The following is a 21,289-nucleotide window of genomic DNA, read 5'->3' on the forward strand; positions in this document are numbered from 1 at the left end:
CTCGGCCCATTGAGTCTGCTCCACCTTTCCATCGCGACTGACTTATTATCCCTCTCAACCCTATTCTCCTGCCTTCCCCTGTAACCTTTGATGCCCACACTAATCAAGAACTCATTAAACTCTGCTTTAAATATACTGAGTTAAATATACTGGGTTCTTTAAGGTTGTTAGAGCCGAGGCTGGTAATGGGGACAATTCCCCACTACCTATTAAACGCTCCCTATGGCGTGCGCCTCAAATAGCCTCTGACAACCTTCACGTGCGCCTTAGCTACTAAGCCCGGCGGAACCGTCTCCATTGACAGGAGAAGGGGCCGAGGCGGGTTACTGGCACCTTAAAACGAGTCGCTTCGGGCAGACGGGGCTGGTCAGCCGTGGTAGGCAGCTCAGCTAGAAGGAAAACTCTGATCTCAAACTTCTGCTGCCTTGCGGCTGTACCCGCTCACGAGGAAAGCTTCGGGAGTAAACCCCGAGGGAAAAATCCGGAGCTGGAGTCCTTGAGGCAGTCCTATGTTGAGTTCAATGCTGACTGGCAACTCCTGGTACCAAACTGTATCGGTTTCTGCCGTTCCTTTGGGTTCATCAGATGTGTGGAGAGGGGGAGCTCGCTACACGGGGCAACAGCTTGCTCTCCATATCGTACCGCCCGGGCTTGTGTATCTGGACAGCTAGGACACAACATCCATGGTCAACTCCAACTGACGGAGACCTCAAATATACAGTAGCCAAAGACTTGGCCTCCACAGCCGTCTGTGGCAATGAGTAACACAGATTTTTGACAGCGACACATGACGATGTCACAGGATTCAGCTCAAACCGTGTCATTAAGTTTGTGGATGACACTACAGTGGTGGGCCTCATCAACATCGATGACAAGACGGAGTACGGAGAGGAAGTGGAGCGGAGGGTGGACCGGTGTGAGAAGAACAACCCAAGTCTGACCAAAGAAATCACTGTGGACCTCAGGAAGGCGCAGATGAACCATCCCCCCTCTGCGAAGACATGGCACCTCCGTTGAGAGAGTTAGCGCACCAAGTTCCTGCGAGACCACATCACAGATGACCTCACCTGGTCCCTCAATATCATCTCCCTGAACAAGAAGTCACAATCCACTTCCTAAGGAAATTGAGGCTAGCAAGGTTACTCCCCGCTCCCAACCCACACCCCCATCGAGAGCATCCTGACAAGTTGCGTCTCCATCTGGTCTGGGAGCAGCCGAGCATCGGACCGGAAGCCCCTACAAAGGACTGTGAGAACGGCCGAGAGGATCGTAGGGTCTCCCTACCGTCCATCGGGGCCATTAATCAGTACGCGGGGCCCTTAGCATTATCAAGGATCCCACCCATCCATCCAGCATCCTCTTTGACTTTCTACCATCAGGCAGGAGACTCCGATGCATAAAGACAAGAACGGTCAGGCTGGGAAACAGTTTCTTCCCTCAGTCCATCAGGCTTCTGAACTCCCTGCCGCATCGTATTTGAAGTGTCACTGGTTAATCTGTTCCGTACCTGGCAATATTTAATTTATGCACTATACCTTGTACATAATTCATCGTAGATTTCATCCTTACTTTCACACGTTATCGTGTGTTATGTGTATTCAGGGCAGCACAGTAGTGCAATGCTTTACAGCGCCGGCAACCCGGGTTCAATTCCCGCCACTGCCTGAAAGGGGTTTGTACCTTCTCCCCATGACCGCGTGGGTTTCCTCCGGGTGCTCCGGTTTCCTCCCACAGTCCAAAGACGTACCAGCTGGTTGGTAGGTTAACTGGTCATTGTAAACTGTTCTGTGATTAGACTAGGGTTAAATCAGGGGATTGCTGGGTGGCCTTGAAGGGGAAGAAGAGCTTATTCCGCACTGTATCTCAATCAATCAATAAATAAATTATGTGTACTTCTGAGCTTTACACCCCAGTCCAGCGAAACGTTGTTTTGGTTGATGGTATACAAGTATATAGTTAAATGACAATCAACTTGACTTCACTTGAAATTCCCACCTACCACCCCCCGCCCGCCGGGCACTTGAGGACATCCTGGAGAGTATAAGTGCTTCATGGCACGCAGCGTTAAGCTTTCACGTTAGAACAGTTTCACTGAGTTCCTGGCCCACCCATCAAGTCACGTCTAGGAAAAACAAGCTTGCTGATGATCAGTGGATGGAGCGTTGTTAGACTGGATGCAGAAACACACCGCCAATGGCAAATGGTTGAAATAAACGTTGCCTATTTGTTTATTTTGACGAGCTCCTGCATAATCTTGCACAGCTTCATCTATTATCACAAGACCTTTTTTTTGCATTTGTATTGCATTAAACCAGGCAGCATGCTTATGAATCTCCCTCCCTTCACTCTCTGTTACCCTGTTACATCCTCTCACTGTCTGGTATGGGGGTGGGGTGGGGGCTACTGCACAGGATCGAAGTAAGCTGCAGAGAGTTGTAAACTCAGTCAGCTCCATCCTGGGCACCAGCCTCCGTAGTGTCCAGGACATCTTCAAGGAGCGGTGCCTCAGAAAGGCAGCGTCCATCATTAAGGACCCCCACCACCCAGGTCATGCCCTCTTCTCATTGCTACTATCAGGGAGGAGGTACAGGAGCCTGAAGACACACACTCAGCGATTCAGGAACAGCTTCTTCCCCTCTGCCATCCAATTTCTGAATGGACATCGAACCCATGAACACTACCTCAAAGGTTCAAAGGTACAATTTAATGTCAGAGAAATGTGCACAATATACATCCTGAAATGCTTTTTCTTCGCAAAATATCCATGAAAACAGAGGTGTGCCCCAAAGAATGAATGACAGTTAAATGTTAGAACCCCAAAGTCCCCCCCAGCTCCTCCCTCCTGCGTGTAAGCAGCAGTGAACAACAATACCCCCCTCCCCCCACCGGCAAAAAAAAGCATTGGCACCCGTCACCAAGCACTCAAGTGTGAGAAAAATAATAGCAAAGACACAGACTTGCAGTTATCTCAAAGACTTCGCGTTTCACCCGGTATTCGACATACCACAGGCTCTCTTTCTTCCTAATAAGGGAGAACGAGATGTCCCCATTTTCCCAGCGAGCAGGGAGACATGACAAACAACTCACTGGTTTACGATGTTAAAAGTCCGTTATGTTGCTTTTCTCGAGCTCTGTGCCCGGAGATCTCAAAGATCTCGGGTCTCCGGGCACACAGCCGTAGATATTTCAACTCCCCCGAAGACACGAGTCTCCTGCCATGACGGCGGCCCTCGATCTACCCGTCTCCAGAGCCCCAAGATCCGAGGCTTCCAAATCCGAGCCGGACTCTCAGGCCAGCCCTTGGCGTGCCGAACAACAACAGCCGGTTATGAAACCCCAAGAGCGGGTACTATTCCTGCAAAGAACCAAAGTCAGCGTGTACACTTATTTCAGTTTCTGCACTTTTTTTATATATAGGCATCCGTTAGTCTCATGAGACCATGGATTTGTGCCTTGGAAGGTTTCCAGGGCGCAGGCCTGGGCAAGGTTGTATGGAAGACCAGCAGTTGCCCATGCTGCAAGTCTCTCCTCTCCACGACACCGATGTTGTCCAAGGGAATGGCATTAGGACCCATACAGCTTGGCACCGGTGTCGTCGCAGAGCAATGTGTGGTTAAGTGCCTTGCTCAAGGACACAACACGCTGCCTCAGCCAAGGCTCGAACTCACGACCTTCAAATCACTAGACCAACACCTTAACCACTTGGCCACGCTTTCTGCACTATTTACTTAACTATTTATTGCAGTAAGTATATATACTCAGTGAAATTCATGTTCTCCCTATATGACCATAAACTGCATTGTACTGCTGCTGCAAAGTTAACAAATTTCACGTTATATTCCGATGACATTAAACCTGATTCTGATTCTTAAGGTTAAAGTCCAGAAGTAGTCCTGGTGCGATCTCTGGAGTCGAGTATGATATTCTGCTAAGTTGCTGTCCATTGGTGGGTGGTTTGATTCAGCATGTCAAGGTGGATTCCCTTGATGGAGGACGCCCGCGTGTGACTTCGTTTAACGTGGGGAGGCTGACGCACTGGCAGCCACCCACGCGGTCCCTGACCGATCGGGGTCAGGGTCCAGTGTCACGCAATGCAAGACCACTCGGGAGCCTGCACTGCCGTTGTGATTGTTAGAGTGAGTTTTTTTTTGGGTAGATGACTTGTCCACACTTAAATGACTTTGGCCACCAGACTTCTATTTGACAAAGTACTGTGGATTGAGTCCACAACAATGGGCTTCCTAAAAGGGTGTGAATACCAGGTGCTTCTGGCGCAGTAGTTTGACCAGATGCCGTAGTTTCGAAGACAGTGTTATCTATACTTTATGAATATTAATTGTCTTCTATGTTAGCACATAAAATGCCAAATAAATGTATTGTGGATTTAACTTGCATTCCTAAGGGTTGTGGATACCAACCAGACATGTTGGCGTCGGAAGGAAAGGATGAATTCAGAAGGTGTGATGTTTGTATGTAGCTTCAAAAGGAAACACTGTCTATAACTTTTAAAGTAGCGATTGCCTTTGTGTTTAGCATATAAATATCGTGCCCACGTTGGGCTAGCAGACCTTTCTACCGAAAGCGTCTGCGTCCGTATGATGCCTGCTGTAGCTTGTTGTGTCGAATGAAGAAGCTGCTTTGTATCTACCAGTGACTCTGTCTCTCCAGTGATTTCATCCACGCTACAACAGTGATGAGTCATCAGCTCCACCCAGCTCCACCGCTGAGGTCTTGGTCGGACCGCTCTTTGTCTGGAACCTCCCCTTTGACCTTCCCGCCGTGGGTGACCCAACCAGGGGCTAAGCTCCAGGCTGAGTCACTCTGGGGATCTCGGGAGCTCACCAGCCTCCCCAGCACGACAAGGTGACGATCCTCGGAGAAGGAAGCCCAGGAATGCAAACCGCACTCCAAGTAGGCACATACTGAGGATCTGTACATTTGCCGTAACATATCAATGCTTTAGATGTTTGAAATAAAATCTAATATTTTTGTATATCTTCAACCAGCTTCACGCACGCCTCATCTCTCTTAAGGCAGCCATTTCTCGAGCTGACTGGGAGTTCAAACAGCTTGCAGCGGGATCTGGCAAAACGGGCTGAAAAATGGCAGGCGGAATTGAATGCAGACACGTGCAAGCTGTTACACTGTGGGAGGAGCAGCCAGGGCAGCACTTTCACAGTGAATGCCAGGAGGGATTTGGGAATACAGATCTATAATTCTATAAAAGTGGTGTCACAGCTAGATAGGGTCGTAAAGGGAGCTTTTAGACACCTAAGCATTCATCAATGAGATTATTGAGTGTGGGAGTTGGGATGTTATGTTGAAGTTGTACAAGTGAGTCTTATTATGTGCATTTGCATTTTAAATTACACGCATTAACTTTTAGTATTTACTATCTATTGTGAGCATTTTATAGTGTGTTTAGCTATATACAGCGTTGTGCATCTTAAGTTCTGTGACGTTGTCCTTCCCAGTACACAGATAAAGTTTCTCACAGAAAATAAAGTGAAATAAAATAAAGTGATATAGGAGGAGGAGAAGATGGTGGCGTGACGCAGCGCGCGCGGCCACTCCGGTGGTGATGTCTGTTATTTGTCAAGTAGGGTGCCGTGCACAATCCTGATTTGATGGAGACGGACGTGAGAGCACGGAGGAACATCTGGTGAAACTTCTGAAATGCCTGCTTCGTTGCTGCTGCTACTGTGTGATCGAGAATCTCCAGAGGGGAAGGCCCCGAGTCCTCGGCTTTGCTTGTTGCTCGGCGGCCGGGGTGGGGTCGGCAGAGGATGGTGCTCAGTGCTCGGTGTCAGAGGACTGGTTGGAGGCTCGAAGTTTTCGGATGGACTCAGAGTCGGCTGTGGTCGGCTGCTCACTATGCATTGACAGTTGTCGGTGCCTGGAGGTTTATGGCAGGGAGAGTTTCTCCTTTTTGCCGCCTGCTATTGGGGACTCGGGAGTCGATCGGAACTTTGAGACTTTTTTTTAATCGTGCCCAAGGTCTGCTCTTTATCAAATTACGGTATTGCTTTGCACTGCTGTAACTATATGTTATAATTATGTGGTCTTGACAGTGTTAGTCTTTGGTTTGTCCTGTTTTTTTTGTGCTATCACTCTGGAGGAACATTGTATCATTTCTTAATGCATGCATTTCTAAATGACAATAAATGAGGACTGAGTGTCCTCGTAATCTAATCTAATCTAATTGAATTGACGTTTGGAGGGCGGGGTGGAGATACGTCTCTACCAGAGGAGGTGTGAGGCACTACTTCCCTCCGCTAGTCTGCAGGTCACTCTTGGGCAAGGTGTAGCACCTGCTTAGCACCTCCCCCCCCGCCCGATCAGGGTCACGTGAAGCCATGGGATCAGGTGGTGGATGGTCGTATGAGCAGCCGGAACGGATCACAAGTCCTGGTTTTGTGACCACTGATGCCAGGTAGACAATCTTTGAAGAGTATTGATAACAGCTGGGGTCACCCGTCTTGTGAAGACACTGCCCAGAAGTAGTCAATGGCAAACCACTTCTGTAGAAAAATTTGCCAAGAGCGAACATGGTCATGGAAAGACCATGATCGCCCACGTCACACAACACGGCGCATAATGATGATGTCATACAACACGGCACATAAAGATGATGATGATGAAGTATAAGACATTGCTGAGGCCATGTTTGTGTGTAGTTTTGGTCACCTACCTACAGGCCAGATGTCAATAAGACTGAAAGAGTGCAGAGCAAATTTACAAGGATGTTGCCAGAACTTGAAAGACCTGAGTTATAGGGAAAGGTTGAAAAGGTTAGGACTTTTTTCCCCCTGGAGCCTAGGAGAATGAGAGGAGATTTGATAGAGGTATATAAAATTGAGGGGTAGAGATAGGGTAAACACAAGCAGGCTTTTTCCACCTGAGGTTAGGTGAGGCTAGAACAAGAGGTCATGGGTTAAGGAGGAAAGGTGAAATATTTATGGGGAACCCGAGGGACAACTTCTTCACTCAGAAAGTGGTGAGAGTGTGGAACGAGCTGCCCGCACAAGTGGTGGACGTGGGTTCAACTGCAACGTTTAAAAGGCGGGTGGGAGGGGTACAACGGGTTACGGCCCAGCAGAAGGTCAATAGGAGGAGGCAGATTAACAGTTCAGCATGGACTAGATGGGCCGAAAGACCTGTTTCTGTGCTGTAGTGCTCTGTGACCCTGATAAACCGAGAAGAGCTCTTACCAGGGCCTTTGCAAATTCAAAGATTAAAGCCTCTTTGTATCCCAGTCATTGAAACATGACATTAGTCAGTGAACTGGGAACAACAAGGAATAGTTCTTGGAAACACTACCAGAGATTTAATGGACTTAGTACATTATGAGTTAAATTACAAAGAATTAAGGAGCAGTGTGTGGTAAGAGCAGGGTTTAGCATCTAATTGCACTTTGGTCTAACGTTCTAAACTCAGAAAGTGCATCGGCAACATTTGTTCTAATTGAGGGATTATAGGATTGGACAGAAATCTGAGCCATTCTCTAGGCAGTATTCTGTCAGAGGGTAAAGTTAACTGGATTCAAACTTTTTTGTCCCCTGGAGCGTGGGAGAATGGAGGAAGATCTGACAGAGGTGTACAAAATTGTGAGGGACGTAGATAAGGTAAATACAATTAGGCTTTTTCTTTACTGAGGTTAGGGGAGACTAGAACCTGAGGTCATAGGTTAAGGGTGAAAGGCAAAATATTTAAAGGGAAGCTGTGGTGGAACTTCTTCACTTAGAGGGTGATGTGAGTGAGGAGTGAGTTGCCTGTGAAAGTAATGGATGTGGGTTCGGTTGCAACATTTAGATAGACAGATCTGTTATTGAACTCAAAGGAAATTACAGTAGCATTACAAGTACACAGATTTACAAATATTAGAAGAGAAGAAAGAAAGAATAAAAAATAAGTTGCCTCAAACAGTCTAACAGGAGGGGGTCATCACTTCCCCGGTGATAGGTTGACTCATTATTGAGCCTCATGGCCGAGGGTGAGAATGACCTCATTTAGTGCTCTTTGGAGCAGGGCAGTTGTCTCAGTCTGGTACTGAAAGTGCTCCTCTGTTCAGCCAAGGTGGCATGCAGAGGGTGGGAAACATTGTCCAGAATTGCCAGGATTTTCCGTAGGGTCCCTTGTTCTACCACAGCCTCCAGTGTGTCCAGTTTGACTCCTATAACAGAGCCAGCCTTTCTAATCAGTTTATTGAGCCTGTTGGCATCACCCGTGTTGATGCCATTGCCCCAGCACACCACCACATTGAAGACTGTACTGGTGACAACAGACTGGTAGAACATGTGAAGGAGAGGCCTGTGTACTCCAAAGGACCTCAGTCTCCTCAGGAAGTAGAAGTGACCTTGTCCCTTCCTGTACACAGCCTCTGTGTTGGTGCTCCACTCAAGTCCGTCACCCAGGTGCACCCCCAGGTACTTGTAGGTTCTCACCACAACCACGTCCTCACCATCAATAGTAACAGGGAGCAGGGCAGGCCTAGTCTTCTTAAAGTCCATCGCCATCTCCTTTGTCTTACTGATGTTGAGCTGCAGATGATTCAGCTTGCACCATTTGACAAAGTCCTTCCTTGTATTCATCCTTCCGTCCTCCCTTTACTCACCCAACTGTTGCTGAGTCATGAGAGAATTTCTGCAGATGACATGACTCAGTGTTGTATCCAAAGCCCGAGGTATACAAGGTAAACAGGAAGGAAGACTTATCCATAAGATAAGGATGCATAGAGTTGAGTGTGATGTATTAGCATGGATAGAGGACTGGTTAACCAATGGAAAGCAGAGAGTTGGGATACATGGGTGTTTCTCTGGTTGGCAATCAGTGGTCAGCGGTGTGCCGCAGGGGTCGGTGCTGGCCCCACAAATGTTCACGTTACACATTAACAATCTGCTGGAAGCGGGGACTGAGCGTCATGTATCTAATTTTGCTGATGATACTAAATTGAGTGGAAAAGCAATTTGTACAGAAGATACGGAGAGTCTGCAGAGAGATAGGTTAAGTGAGTGGGCAAGGGTCTGGCAGATGGAGTATAATGTTGGTAAGTGCGAGGTCATCCACTTTGGAAGGAAAAATGAAAGAGCAGATAATTATTTAAATGGTAAAAACTGCAGCATGATGTTGTGCAAAAGGATGTGGGAGTGCTTGTGCCTGAATCACAAAAGGTTGGTTTGCAGGTGCAGCAGGCTATCAAGAAGGCAAATGGAAGGTTGGCCTTCGTTGCTAGAGGGATTGAATTTAAGAGCAGGGAGGTTATGCTGCAACTGTGCAGGGTACTGGTGAGGCCGCACCTGGAGTACTGTGTGTAGTCTGGTCTCCATACTTGAGGAAGGATATACTGGCTTTGGAGGCAGTGCAGAGGAGGTTCACCAGGTTGATTCCAGAGATGAGGGGATAAAACTATGAGGAGAGATTGAGTCGTCTGGGACTGTACTCACTGAAGAATGAGAGTAGATCTTATAGAAACATAATAAAATTATGAAAGGGATAGACAAGATAGAGGCAGGAAAGTTGTTTCCACTGGTAGGTGAGACTAGAACTAGGGGACATAGCCTCAAGATTTGGGGGAGCTAATTTAGGATGGAGGTGAGTAGGAACTGCTTTTCCCAGACGATGGTGAATGGGTAGAATTCTCTGCCCAATGAAGCAGTGGAGGCTACCTCAATATTTAAGACGAGGTTGGATAGATTTTTGCATAGTAGGGGAATTAAGGGTTCTGGGGAAAAGGCAGGTAGATGGAGATGAGTCCATGGTCAGATCAGCCATGATCTTATTGAATGGTGGAACAGGCTCGACGGGCCAGATGGCCGACTCCTGCTCCTATTTCTTATATTCTTATGAAGCCAATTCAGTCCCTTGTGGGTCCCAGAACTGTTTATAGCCATGTCTGACACACAGCTCTGAAGCCGCACAAATTGTGGTGGTCTGCCAGTCTGATAGTCCATTATCCAGGATACAATGGAAGTGCCAACCTGCATCGAACGGAGCTCTTCCCCCAGAAGCCAGGCACTCAAGAAATCAAGAAAACTTGATCCTCACAGTGCTGCCCTGCTTATCTAAGTGGGAGTAGGCTCTGTTCAGCAGGTAGATGACAGCATCATCAACTCCAACGAGTTCCTGGTGGGCAGGCTACAGGGGATCGAGGGCTTATCTGACCAGGGGTCGAAGGTGAGCCAGGACCAGCTTCTCTAGGGTCTTTATAACGTGTGAGTAAGTTTGGATAAGTACATGGATGAGAGGGGTTTGGAGGGCGATGGTCCAGATGTGGGTTGATGGGAGTAGGCGACTTAACAGTTCATGATGGATTCTAGGATTGGACAGGAATTGGACTGTATTACTTTCCTGCTTTAGTGTCCTCTGGTAAATATCATCACGATAAAATAAAAAAGTATTGCCCTGATTGATAATTGGCCTTTATAAATCAAAGTATTGAGTACAGGAGATGGGATGTTATGTTAAAGTTCTACAAGACGTTGGTGAGGCCGAATTTGGAGTATTGTGAGCAGTTTTGGTCACCTACCTACAGGAAAGATGTAAATAAGGTTGAAAGAGTACAGAGAAAATTTACAAGGACATTGCCGGGTCTGGGGGACCTGAGTTATAAAGAAAGATTGAATTGGTTAGGACTGCATTCCTTGGTACGTAGAAGATTGAGAGGAGATTTGACAGAGGTATACAGAATTATGAGGGGCATAGACAGGGTAAATGCAAGCAGGCTTTTTCCACTGAGGGTGGGTGGGTCACGGGTTAAGGGTGAAAGGTGAAAAGTTTAAGGGGAACATGAGGGGAAACTTCTTCACTCAGCGGCTGGTGAGAGTGGGGAACGAGCTGCCAGCACAAGTGGCGCACGCGAGCTCGAATTCGATGTTTAGGAGAAGTTTGAATAGCTACATAGATGGGGGGGGGGGTCGGTATAGAGGGATCCCAGTGCAGGTTAATGGGAATAGGCATCTTAAATGGTTTTGGCACGGACTAGATGGGCCGAAGGGCCTGTTTCTGTGCTGTACTTCTCTATGACCCTAGAGTCCTTGAAAGTGTGTCTTTCGGCTGTGGAGTGAGTTCAGTGTTGAGGTGAGTCAATTTATCCATGCTGGTTCAAGTGCCTTACCATAATCTTTGAGAATATTAGATTGAAAATTAAGTTTATTTGTTACATTTGTCGCATAATACAGAGAACATGACTTGTAAAAAAACCTTTTGTGTTGAGGTGAGTGAAGTTATCCATCCTGGTTCAGGATGACTGAAGGGTTGTAACCGTTCCTGAACCTGGTGGTGTGGGACCTGAGGGTCCTGTACCTCCTTCCCGATGGCAGCAGCGAGAAGAGAGCATGGCCTGGGTGGTGGGCTCTGAGACAGTTAACTCTGACTCAGCCCAGTCAAATTCATGCAAGATCACAGATCAAAACTCTCTGCACCCCATTGCACATTTTCTTAGCTGCCACGGCTCCCCACGAGTGTGTGACTGCCTCCTCGTACACTGCCGCTGAAGTATCAGAGTGCAATTGCCTGTGTGAAATACAGCCTATGACTTAAAAACAGAATGCCAAAAGGATCACACAGAGGCTCTAAATTCTACACATGCCTCACTCCCTTCTGGTTTCTGCTGCCAGTGGCAGGCACTGCGCAACAGGTAAATGAACCAGGGTTTATTGACTCCTATAAACGCCTGGCCTCCACCAGCAGAGAGAGCGAGACTCACTGAGGCTCATTTTTCAAAATGTTTTTTTTTCTCTCTACAGCTTGTACACCGAGTGCATTCACCCAACCAAATGGCTTCTGACCTTTGGGAGCAGAGACCGCACTGACACAGGCAGAAATGCCCAGGCAACGTGAGGCTGCCAAATCCAAATAGACAAGAGACTGGATCATTTTATCAAAAGTGTGTGTTGGGCTTTGTCGCCGCCGCCGACTGCTATCGATAGCCCCCCAGTGTCTCCGCCCTTCAGGAAATTCACCCAGCTTCCCAATATCCACCTCCAAGAGGACCAAAACCTAGTCGTTGGGTTTGGGGGCTTGCCTGCCTCGATGACCCAGAGAGCTCTGCTGGCTGGAGTCAGGGCTTTATGCTTTGGCTCTTGGTAGGGTCACCCAAGCCAAGCAGGTCAAAAGGTAGAGGCCGGAGTAAGAGTGGTCCACCGGTCCTCCAGGTTCGAGGGTTCAGCTCAGGGCTAACAACCCTGACGGTAAAACAAAATTGTTCTGGAAACAGCAATGAAGGCTCCTTCCACATCTGTTTGCGATGGTACTCCTGAGTCTCAACCCAGGACCTGCATGACTGACAATAGTGAAAAAGAGCAACTGACATGATGCAGGAAGCCCTGAACACACCGGAGATGGAGGACCTTCAACGCCAGCGCATAACAGGCAGAAGTTTCCCAATATCCAACAAGCCTCTCGAACATCAGGTAGTTAGCATGGACCGCACTGGGGGCAAATGGTTCTATGAGGCAGCTGGCTAGCGTGGACAGGATTGGGGGCAAATGGTCTAAAGAGGCAGGTAGTTAACAGCTTCGCTTGTAAATCTGCACAAAGCATTTAGCTTGTTGGATGGGACATCCTACTCCATCGATCTACATTGAAGATTCTGCTCTACCAGGACCACCTCCCGCTCCTCTTCATTTCACCACAATCACTCCTTACGGGAGCCGGATACTCAGATTCAGATTTATTTATCGTGCGTACATCGAAACACACAGTGAAATGGGCCGTTTGCGTCAACGACCAAGGACATGCTGGGGACAGCCCGCAAGCGTCGCTTCCCGTCCCGGTGGCAACGTAGCATGTCCGCCACGCTCATCAGAACAACACAAGCTGCAAAAATAACAAGAGCAGAACAAGGCCCTTTCTCACCCACTCTTTCACACACACGCACGCATGCACGCATGGAGGCTTCAACCCCACGACAGGCCACCTCCGGGCCTCCAGTCCTTGACCCCAAGACTCTCAGACTCCATAAGACCATAAGATATAGGAGCAGAAGTAGTCCATTCGGCCCATCGAGACTGCTACTCCATTCAGTCATGGGCTGATCCAATTCTTCCAGTCATCCCCACTCCCCTGCCTTCTCCCCATACCCTTTGACGCCCTGGCTAATCAAGAACCTATCTATCTCTGCCTTAAATAAACCCAATGGCTTGGCCTCCACAGACACTCGTGGCAACAAATTCCACATGCAAGATGCTGTAAGGTTTCACTGATAATGTAATGGTTTCTCTGTAGCAGCCATGTTTGGGTTATGACTAGAGGTAACGGGGGATTTGGATTGCTGTTGTTCTTTCTTGTGAGTCTAGAAGAGAGATTATTGTGGTCTTTTGCCAGGGAGAGATGAGGAGAGAAGATGCGAATGGAGAGAGTTGGTAGGCCGCCGGACGGAGTGGATGGAGCGAGGGTCCAAAGGTCAGCGATGATCGGAGGAGGTCGATGGCGGACGGTCGACTTATCAGTGAGCTCCAACATTGCACAATAGACTGTTTCATGAGAATGGGCCCTTTTTCTTTTTTTTTCATTTTCTTTACTAACCATATAGCCAAAGTAAGAATTACAAAGCTTAATCGTTTAATCACATATTGTATACTGTTTGTTATTTCGGAGTATTGATTTGTAACAGGGGACAGATCGCGCAGCATCCATCCAAACGAGATTTCTTAAATTTGGCCGGGCCGGGGGCTATCACTCCCTATATTAAGCCACTAGCCAAAGTGACAGTTACACACAGATTTACCCCCCTCTGACTAAAGTAATTTCTCCGCATCTCTGTTCTAAAAGGACGTCCTTCAATCCTGAAGTCATGCCCTCTTGTCCTAGACTCCCCTACCATGGGAAATAACTTTGACATTTCTCATCTGTTCAGGCCTTTTGACATTCGGAATGTTTCTATGAGATCCCCCCTCATTCTCCTGAACTCCAGGGAATACAGCCCAAGAGCTGCCAGATGTTCCTCATACAGTAACCCTTTCATTCCTGGAATCATTCTTGTGAATCTTTTCTGAATCCTCTCCAATGTCAGTATATCCTTTCTAAAATAAGGGGCCCAAAACTGCACACGAGTGCCTTATAGAGCCTCAACATCACATCTCTGCTCTTATATTCTATACCTCCAGAAATGAATGCCAACATTACATTCGCCTTCTTCACAACCAACTCAACATCGAGGTTAACCTTTAGGGTATCCTGCACAAGGACTCCCAAGTCCCTTTGCATCTCTGCATTTTGGATTCACTCCCCATCTAAATAATAGTCTGCCCCTTTATTTCTTCCACCAAAGTGCATGACCATACACTTTCCAACATTGTATTTCATTTGCCACTTCTTTGCCCATTCCCCTAAACTATCTAAGTCTCTCTGCAGGCTCTCTGTTTCCTCAACACTACCCACTCCTCCGCCTATCTTTGTATCATCGGCAAATTTAGCCACGAATCCATTAATACCGTAGTCCAAATCATTAACATACATCATAAAAAGCAGTGGTCCCAACACCAACCCCTGTGGAATTCCACTGGTAACCGGCAGCCAGCCAGAATAGGATCCCTTTATTCCCACTCTCTGTTTTCTGCTGACCAGCCAATGCTCCACCCAGGATAGTAATTTCCCTGTAATTCCATGGGCTTTTATCTTGCTAAGCAGTCTCATGCGCGGCACCTTGTCAAAGGCCTTCTGAAAATCCAAGTACACCACGTCTACTGCATCTCCTTTGTCTACTCTGCTTGTAATTTCCTCAAAGAATTGCATTTGGTTTGTCAGGCAGGATTTTCCTTTCAGGAAACCATGCTGGCTTTGGCCTACCTTGTCATGTGCCTCCAGGTACTCCGTAATCTCATCCCTAACAATTGATTCCAACAACTTCCCAACCACTGGTGTCAGGCTAACAGGTCTATAGTTCCCTTTTTGCTGCCTCCCACCCTTGTTAAATAGCGGAGTAACATTTGCAATTTTCCAATCATCTGGTACAATGCCAGAATATATCGATTCTTGAAAAATCATTGTTAACGTCTCCACAATCTCACCAGCTATTTCCTTCAGAACCCGAGGGTGCATTCCATCGGGTCCAGAAGATTTATCCACCATCAGACCATTAAGCTTCCTGAGCACCTTCTTAGTCATAATTTTCACTGCACAAACTTCACTTCCCTAACACTCTTGAATGTCTGGTATATTGCAGATGTCTTCCACTGTGAAGACTGATGCAAAATACGCATTCAGTTCCTCTGCCATCTCTGCATCTCTCATTACAATATCTCCAGCGTCATTTTGTATTGGTCCAATATCTACCCTCGACTCTCTTTTACCCTTTATATACTTAAAATTTTTTAGTATCTTCTTTGATATTAGTCGCCAGCTTCCTTTCACGATTCATCTTTTCCTTCCTAATGACTTTATTAGTTTCCTTCTGCAAGTTTTTAAAAGCTTCCCAATCCTCTATCTTCCCACTGGCTCTGGCTTCCTTGTATGCCCTCTCTTTTGCTTTTACTCTGGCTCTGACTTCACTTGTCAGCCACTGTAGTGTCCTTCTTCCCTTTGAAAAATTCTTCTTATTTGGAATATACCTGTCTTGCACTTCCCTCATTTTTCACAGAAACTCCAGCCATTGCTGCTCTACTGTCCTTCCTGCAAATGTCCCTTTCCAGTCAACTTCTCATGCCATTGTAATTTCCTTAATTCCACTGAAATACCAACACATTGGATTTTATTTTTCCCTTTCAAATTTCAATGTGAACTCGATCATATTGTAATCACTGTACCCTAAGGGTTCCTTAACCTTAAGCTCTCTTATCACCTCCAGATCATTGCACAACACCCAATCCAGCACAGTCGATCCCCTAGTGGGCTCAACAACAAGCTATTCTAAACAGCCATCTCGCAGACATTCTACAAATTCTCTCTCTTGAGGTCCAGTACTGACCTGGTTTTCCCAATCTGCTTTCATGTCAAAATCCCCAACGATTATCATGACATTTCTGACACATCTTTTCTATCTCCTGCTGTAATTTATAATCCATATCCTGGCTGCTGTTTGGAGGCCTGTATACAACTGCGATTAGGGTCCTTTTACCCTTGCCATTTCTTAACTCAACACATAGAGACTCTACACCTTCCAATCTTATGTCATCTCTTTCGAATGATTTAATATTATTTCTTATACACAGAACCACACCACTCCTTCTGCCTACTAACCTATCTTTCCTATACACTGTATATCCTTGGACGTTCAGCTCCCAATGGCAGCCATCCTTTAGCCAAATTTCAGAGATGGCCACAGCATCATATTTGCCAATATGTAGCTGAATTTCAAGATCGTCCATTTTATTCCTTATAGAAACATAGAAAACCTACAGCACAATACAGGCCCTTTGGCCCACAATGCTGTGCTGAACATGTAGTTACTTTAGAAATTACCTAGGGTTACCCTTAGCCCTCTATTTTTCTAAGCTCCATGTACTTACCCAGGAGTCCCTTAAAAGACCCCATCATATCCGCCTCCACCACCGTCGCTGGCAGCCCATTCCACGCACTCACCACTGTCTGCATAGAAAACTTATCCCTAACATCTCCACTCCACCTACTTCCAAGCACCTTAAAACTGTGCCCTCTCGTGTCAGCCATTTAAGCCCTGGGAAAAAGCCTCTGACTATCCACATGATCAATGCCCTGTGCATTGATCCGCAATCAATGATCAATCATGCTACGTGCATTCAAATATAACACTTTCAGTCCAGTATTTCTTGCTTTCTGCTTTAACTGCACCACGCCTCTGTTGCCCTATAACTCATGCCACTGGCTGTGATTAAGCCTATTCTTTCTATAATCTCTGTTGCACACTATTTTTGATTTATTTCTGTTTTCCCTTCCTCAACTCTATTACTCCAGTTCCCATCCCCCTGCCAAATTAGCTTAGGCCCTCCCTAATAGCTCTATTAAATGTGACTTGTAGACATCAGGCTTCTACCCTCCAGTACGTGGCCCAGACTCGCAGACTTGACCTTCAGGCCTCTACCTCCGGACTTGCCAACACTGGTCTTCGAACTTCCCTCTGTAGTCTTTAACTTTTTTTAGGTACCTTTGGTTTCTGTCTTTTTTCAATCCATGTCAGCTTCCTCCCATATTCCCCACTGGATAGATTAGTGACAATCTTATCTAGCTGGTGGTCACGTTATTAAGTACACCTGCTCGTTAATGCAAATATCTAATCAGCCAATCATGTGGCAGCAACTCAATGTATAAAAGCACGCCGACATGGTCAAGAGGTTCAGTAGTTGTTCAGATCAAACTTCAGAGTGGGAAAGAGATGACTTGACCATGGAATGATTTTTGGTGCCAGACGGGGTGGTTTGAGTATCTCAGAAACTGCTGATCCTCGGGGATTTTCACACACAACAGTCTCTAGAGTTTACAGAGGATGGTGCGAGAAACAAAAAAAAATCCAGTGAGCGGCAGGTCTGTGGGTGAAAATGCCTTGTTAATGAGAGAAGTCAGAGGTGAATGGCCAGACTAGTTCAAGTTGACAGGAAGGTGACAGTAACTCAAATAACCACACGTTACAACAGTGGTGTGCAGAAGAGCATCTCTGAATGCACAACATGTCAAACCTTGAAGTGGATGGGCTACAGTAGCAGAAGACCATGAACATACACTCAGTGGCCACTTTATTAGGTACAGGAGGTAGTAGTTTTGGTTACCTCCAAAGGTGAAATCTTGCGGGACTGATTCAAGGATTCAAAGTACATTTATTCTCAAAGAACATACAAATTATAAAACTTCGAGATTCGACTGCATCCAGGCAGCCACAAAGCAAGAAACAGGAAAGAATCTGACTTAAAAAAAAGACCAACTCCCAATGTGCAGAGAAAGGGGAAGAAAAACACAAATCATGCAAACAACAGCATTCTGAACTAAATTGAGTCCAGGGACCCAAATCCCCAGAGCAACCAGAGTGGGCCCAAAGCCTCAGTCTCGAGCTTATCATACAGTGGGGCACCTTTGCTCGCCTCTTCATCGTTTGCAGTGATAGCTTACCACAATTTACCACAGAAAAAGTGTTATTATTAAAGAACTTAGTCGTATTTCTTGCCTTTTGGACTACCAGGGAGCTGTTGCTTGACTTCAATAGCGCTATCTCAAGCCAGAAGAGCATTTCCTCTTCATCCACCCTGCTGAACAGCATTACGATCGAAAAGGTCACGCTCAAGTCACCCCCTATCATCTACTGAAGCAAGGAGTTCCAATTTAAAGCTTGGGATTCCAAGCTGTTGTGATTTAGGGCGAAGGGTTTCAAACCAGTCTCATCTTAACAAAGCCCAATACGCAGCACGCAGAGTCTGATGGGACAACTTGGCCAAGACGCAGATGCATTCCTGCGGCATAATGACCTATCTCATAGACGGCCACCTAAACAAACACGCAAGCACTTCTGGTCAGCGATGGATCACTGGAATTGCTTTCAGCTCAGCCGCAAACGAGCTGGGGATATTTTGTTTTCGACGCCTGGTAATTACGCTATTAGTGGCCGGCCATTAGCATGGGAATCACTTAGTGCTGGAGAGGCTTCCATCCCTTCGGTCCCCACAAGAATGTAAACATCCACTGAAAATCCCCGTCTTCAGTAAAGGAGTGAAAGGACAGGTTAAAACAACAGCAAAGTGATCACGCTGGGCTTACGAAAACAGAACATAATGTAGTCAAGTTGGAACGGGCTCTGAGAGAGCACAAGCTGTGAGTCATTAAGTTTTGTGAAATATGCACTCAGTGGCCTGTACCTCCTGTACCTAAAAACGTGTATATCTGTGGTCTTCGCTGCTGTGGCCCATCCACTTCAAGGTGCTTCATGGTGTGCGTTCAGAGATGCTCTTCTGCACACCACTGTTGCATGGTTATCTGAGTTCTTGTCACCTTGAGCCAAGCTGGCCATTCTCCTCTGGCCTCTCTCGTTAACAAGGCGCTTTCGCCCACACAACTGCCATTCACTGGATTTCTTTTGTTTCTCGCACCATTCTCTGTAAACCCTAGAGAATGTGTGAAAATCCCAGTGTCCGAGATACTCAAACCACCCCGTCTGACACCAGCAATCACTCCACCATCAAAGACACTTAGATCGCATTTCTTCCCCGTTCTGACGTCTGGTCGAAATATCCAACATCACCAAGGATTGAAAGGCTTGTCACGTGAAGAGCGTTTGACGGCTCTGGGCCAGTACTCACTGGAATTCATGAGAATGAGGGGTGACCTCATTGTAAACCATTGAATATTGAAAGGCCTCGATAGAGTGGATGTGGAGGGGATGTTTCCTATGGTGGGGCCAGGGAACTTGGCCTCAGAATAGAGGGGCGTACTTTTAGAACGGAGACGACGAGGAATTTCTTTAGTCCAAGAGTGGTGAGTCTGTGGAATTTGTTGCCACAGGCGGCTGTGGAGGCAAAATCATTGGTTATTTTTAAGGCAGAGGTTGACGGGGGGCACCTGACTACTCAGGGCAGGAAGGGATACAGGCAGAAGGCAGGAGATTGGGGGCTGAGATGGAAAATGGATCAGCCATGATGAAATGGCAAAGCAGACTCGATGGGCCGAATGGCCTAATTCTGCTCCTGTATCTTATGGTCTGAACGATAACTGAACGTCTTGACCACATCCTTACAGTGCCAAGATTGCGATCAGGGTTCGAGTTCTGCCGCTGCCCGACAGGAATTTGTACCTTTTCCCTGTGACCGTGTGGGTTTCCTCCGGGTGCTCCGGTTTCCTCCCACATTCCAACGACATACAGGTTAGGGTGAGTAAACTGTGGGCGTGCCATACTGGCACAGATTAAAGGATTAACTTTATCTGTCAGGTACATGGAGTGAAATGCGTCGTTTGCACCAAGACAAACCAGCGAGGATTGCGCAGGGCAGCCCGCAAGTGTCGCTACGCTTCCGGCGCACGTCTGCAATTCACTAACCTTAACCGGTACGTCTTTGTAATGAGGGAGGAAAGCAGGGCACCCGGAGGGAACCCACGCAGTCACAAGGAGAGCATACAAACTCCTTACAGGCAGCGGTGGGAATTGAACCCCGATGGGTGATGGCCGGGTGGCTCTGTAAAACTCTGTGCTAACCGCTACGCTACAGCGCCGCCCTTCCCGGTACAGAAAATCGTGCACGTTCAAAATCCCGGAATGAGACTTGAACCCACAGTGTTGGAGGGGCAAGAGGGCTGGCTGAACCACAGGGACAGCGATGTCTCAGTGAGCAGCGGTTTGCACCCAAATCAGTGGCCACTTTATCAGGTATACTGATATAACTGTCTGTGGCAATGAATGCCACAGATTCACCCTTCTCTGGATAAAGAAATTCTTCCTAATCACTGTTCTAAAGGGTTGTTGTTGTTCTTCTTCTTCTATTTCCGGCTGTTTAGATGCATCTAGGCGTATTACAGCCCTCCGCAGGATTATAGAACTTCAAGGAGCTCAAATTCTCAAATACAACCTAGTCTCACGTATAAACTGAATAATAGACTCTTCAATCAGATGTTGATTCTCTTGATGGCCAAACAAAGATTTAATAGAAAACCAAAATAAATTTAAGCCAGATAGCCTCTTGAACAGCATGCTTCTTTCAATTTTGTATCGATTACAGCTCAGCAAAACATGCTGGACTGCCTCTGGACTACCACAGTCACATAATCCAGTAGGATGTTTTCCTATTCTCCTTAAATCATAATTTAGCCCACAATGCCCCAACCTAAGTCTTGTAAATTTCACCATATCGCTACGACTTAAAAGGTAGCAGTCTGAGACCTTTTTAACTAGTGGGTGACTAGAAAAATAATGCCTGCCCCTTAATTCATTTTTCCAACCCTCCTGCCACTTCTTCTCTATACCTTTTTTAATCCTACTTCTCAATTCTGCTCTGCCTAGGGGAACTCTAATTTCTACTTGCCTGCTCTGTAACGAAGACTTTGCAATGCCATCCACAATTTCATTTCCCTCCACCCCAGCATGCCCAGGTATCCATGAAAATCTAACTGCACAACCCACCTTCCCTACTCTAAACAGCACTTAGAGAATCTCAGCAACTATGTCAGGACGAGCTTTTGATTTACTCCCTTTTATAGACTCTAAGGGTTGTTCCCCTATTCAGAGGCTGTGACCTCTGGTCCTAGACTCTCCCATCCTTCTTCAAACAGTTAAATTTTGACTTTAGAGCCACTCATTGGCTGCTTTATTAGGTACACCTGCTGGTTAATGCAACTATCTAATCAGCCGATCATGTGGCAGCAACTCAAAGCATAAAAGCATGCAGACATGGTCAAGAGGTTC

The 21,289-nt window shown here is 46.7% G+C and overlaps 1 protein-coding gene across 3 annotated transcripts in view; it reads right to left on the reverse strand.

Moving 5' to 3' along the window:
- Positions 1-21,289, reverse strand: part of dnajc4 (DnaJ (Hsp40) homolog, subfamily C, member 4) — a 274,824-nt gene that overhangs the window by 139,094 nt on the left and 114,441 nt on the right. The gene's annotated exons all lie outside the window — the stretch shown is intronic.

The sequence above is a fragment of the Mobula hypostoma genome, chromosome 30, assembly GCF_963921235.1.
Source record: "Mobula hypostoma chromosome 30, sMobHyp1.1, whole genome shotgun sequence".
Taxonomy (NCBI): Eukaryota; Metazoa; Chordata; class Chondrichthyes; order Myliobatiformes; family Myliobatidae; genus Mobula; species Mobula hypostoma.